The sequence below is a fragment of the Quercus lobata genome, chromosome 5 (genome assembly GCF_001633185.2).
Source record: "Quercus lobata isolate SW786 chromosome 5, ValleyOak3.0 Primary Assembly, whole genome shotgun sequence".
Classification (NCBI taxonomy): Eukaryota; Viridiplantae; Streptophyta; class Magnoliopsida; order Fagales; family Fagaceae; genus Quercus; species Quercus lobata.
The window spans coordinates 53,355,493-53,359,709 of record NC_044908.1 but is presented as its reverse complement, the minus strand read 5'-3'; positions in this window follow the sequence as shown (position 1 = coordinate 53,359,709).

The following is a 4,217-nucleotide window of genomic DNA, read 5'->3' as shown; positions in this document are numbered from 1 at the left end:
CTAAACCAATTAACGAATGTTATTTTCGTCCTTTTCGTCAGTCAACCGACGGAAATAGTTAAGGTGGCAGCCGGAGGAATTAAAATATTATAAAAAATGCCACATCAGCATCTAATTTTTTTTTAAAATAATTTGTCAATTTTAACTAAATAAAAAAAAAAGAAAAAAAACAAGATTAAAAACAATAAAATCAAATGCCTATGAATACAAGAACACAAACCCAGAAAATTAAACCCAAGAACACGAATTCAAAATTAGACCCATTGAATCAACTTCCTTTCCCACTTAAAATCAAATCAATAATGCAATAAAATCTAAGAAGAGAACAAAGACCAATGCTGAAATACCCATGCTGAAAACCCATCAGTTTTTCTTCTTCTTCCCCAAAATCATAAAATCAAAGAAAACCTAGAAATCTCAAACACTCAAAAACCCAAAAACTCAAACAAAACCCAATTTATTTCAAAGATATTATAAAAAGGAAAGTTTAGTATATTATATATTAATCTCATCTCATCTTCCAACGTCAACGTCATTGAACTCACTCTCTCCCTTCAATCTTCATCTATCCCTTTTACAAGGGTCAACGGGGTGTTCACTACTACTTGCGAATTGCGATCCCATCTCAAATGTGGTGGTACAAAGATTATTATGACCCTTGTTCACAATTACAACACAGCAAAAGCAATAGCAGTAGCCGATCCAGACCCATAAAACCCAAATCTACCCATAAAACCACCACCACAAACCCACCAACCACACCACCGTCGACCACCACCACATCATAACCCAGCAACCCAAATCAGCCAAAAGTCATGAACCCAGCCAAAACCAAATTCACAGCAACCCACGGCCTGACCCACCAAGCTCACGATAGCCCACCGCCGCTGCATGTCCTTAACCCACAGTTCACGACCACCAAACCCGACCCACCACCAACATCAAGAGTAAGGGCCATTGAAGACGAAGCCCAGAATGACTTGAACAATCGCCAGTCCACTCATCGGCGGTGGAAGTACCATTAAGGCACTCGATGGAGAGGACCGTCGGAGAAAAAGAAATAAGAGAAAGCCAAGAGAGGAGTTTGACCCGAGAGGGAGAGGGAGAGAGAGATCTAGGAAAATGAAAAATGAGTTTGGCACTGTGTCTGAGTTTAGTGTTTATTGATGATTTTGTGTTTGGTTGACAAGAAAATATAAGAAAAATTGAGAAAGTTACTACAAGTTTTTTTTTTTTCTTAATCTTTAAATCTTAATTCCAGTGAATTTTAATTTTTAATTATGTTTTGATTTTTTTTTATTTAGTTAAAATTAATAAATTAATTTTTTAAATTTTTATGCTGATGTGTCATGGCTGATGTGGCATTTTTATAATATTTTAATTCCTCCAGTTGCCACCTCAGCTATTTCTGTCGGTTGACTAACGGAAAGGTCGAAAATAACACGTGTTAATTGGTTTAGGGACTAAAGTGATAAAATTAAAATGTAAGAACCAAAATGGAAAAAAGTCAAAATATATAGACTAAAAGTGCATTTACGTCTAAATGAAAAAGTTGCTTTGAAGACTTTTGGAACAAGCTCATTAATGAGCTTTGACAAAATGTGTGTGCTAGAATCCAAAGAGTGTCACGTGCACCCAACACCATCCCCAATGTCCTAGTTCTAGGCTATAGAACTAACAAAGGGCTGTGTTTACACCTTGCTCTTCCTTAATGAAATATTCCTTTACCATTTATTCCCGCTAGAACAAAGGAATAGGTAGTACGTAAGTTGATTTTAATTTCCAAGTGAAGCTACAATCTGTTCTGCGGCTAGATCAATATAATTGTTTAAGCTACAATCTGCCTATACCTAATGTTGATATTGTTAAGAGAGCTCTGGTGATGTAATTGAGGAAATCTTCTATTAGATCATTACTTGAGTGTCTATCTAGGAAATATGGACACGGGTATGGATACGGACACAAATACGACATGGTGACACAAGTAATTCTGAAAAATTATAACATAAAATGACCAGTATGGCATGGGTACGACATAAATATGACATAGGTACTACACTCTAAATAAAGTGTCCATTCTTCCTAAGTGTCTATTGTGTTGGGTCTTAGTGAAATTAGTTCCATTGTAGAGTTCATTCAGTCTATTTCGTTTGCTTGTAATTCTTTAGACTATCTCTTGTATTTACTATTGCACATAATCCATAAGGTACTCTTTTCTGCAATATAATATATTACTACCTATCTACTTATGATCTATTAGAAATAACCTCATAATAACATGTCAATTAAATGTTATGAGCCGCATTCTTTCTACTTATCTCTCCATTTATATGTTGTTTCTTTTTCTCAACTGCCCATATATTTCTCTTTTCTCCATTACTACCTATCGTTTACTCTCTTTGTCATTGTCTAAAATATCTCTTCCTTTATCTTCCTTTTGTGTCTCGTTTGAATCTTCAAGTTTATTGCATGAGTGATTTCTTTTTGATTCGTTGTTGCAGGGCTGGAGGGGGAGAGAGAATTAAGGAGTGGACAGAATAAGAAAACCAGAAGGGTAAGTTGAAATAATGGCCGTTTAGACCTTCATTAATTCTTCAATATGAATTCAAGCCTTAAAAGAAAATTTTATTATCTATTGTTTAAATTTCTTACATTCCTTCATTCAGTGTCTAGGAATTTTTTTTAGGATGATCACTAAGAAACTTAAATTATACAAAATTTAATAAAGAGGCAATTTGAATATATCAAAGTCACACACACAAAAAAAAAAAAAAAAAAAAAAAACACATGCAAATACATGAAATATTACAATTTTTTTGTACCAACAAAGAGAATAAGAAAAAATAGAGAGTAATAAAAGATAAAATGCAAATTGCAAATACTGATATGAGAATAATAAAGTGACCATAACAATTTCATAACAAATCTTATGCAACAAGTTGTAAGTCTATTATTGGTGGGTAAAACATGTTAATATTGAACCCGAATTAGAGTAATTAACAGCTTACCACATAAAATTTATTGTAAAAATGTTGTAGTAGCATTACTCTTATATTTATTGAACTCAAATTCTTATGAGTCTCAAGTAAAAATGTTCAAAATTTTTATTAGGGTGGTCAAAATAGGTTAATTTAATAAATAATATATTTTTTTTAAAGTATATATATACAATTTTTTAAAGTCAAGTTGGTCATAGAACATATTAGTTTAAAATAATTATTTATATAAATTTTTTTTTTATGTATAAATATTTTTTTTGACAAGTGAGGGTGGTCACCCTCACATACAAGTAGAACCGCCGGTGCCTTCATCCGCAATGGACTTGGAATTGGATTATTGTAATAGCTTCTCTCACTGCATGGCATTTTGTGTCCACACCATTATGTTCCAGCTTGAATCGTTTCCAAAAGCACAAATAATTTCACTATTAATTACTTGAAAATTTTCTTGAGTAAATGAGTAAATAAATATATCAGACTAGAAAATTTTATGTACTTATAAGAAAATGAAAAGTAAAATACTCACTCGATTCAGACTTTTTTGCTAGATCCAGAGTCGTATATATTCAAATGTTAAAAGACAAAAATATTAATATTAAGTAAGGACCATTGAGGTGAAAATGAACCTTGTTTACTCAATTGCCTATGGAATATGGCAGTAAACATAAACAACAACTTAATTAATAGGCAAAAGGGAGGGAGAGTTCTAAAATTTTGGATCCTTAAGAGATAAGCAAATAGTAAGAAACGTCCAATTATATGTTCCTCTTGTGAGAATACAAGTAGTTCATCCATACAAGTACAACAGCAGCGTTGCTGAATGAAAAACAAGTCAATATATATGATACATTGATACTGCCTCAAAAAGAAACTAAATACCACATAGACTCCCATATCTTACTATCATCACGGATCAAGCAAAATTCAGAAATTTTAAAACTGTTACTTGAACAGAATTTACATCGATCATACAATCAAGCACTTGATATACTTTTCATCAGAGTGTAATTAGGGTTTACAATGTAATATAAATAAAAAATAAATAAAAATAAAAAAAGATTATGAAACATCAAAACAACTTTTAATTCATGATAAAAATGAATTTATGGTGTTATTTCTCAACAATGTTACATTCACCAACAAACACATCCACAATGTTACAAAAAGTTGAGGGAAAAATCTCAATCAACTTCTATCACGGCATTTGCTTGGAAATGT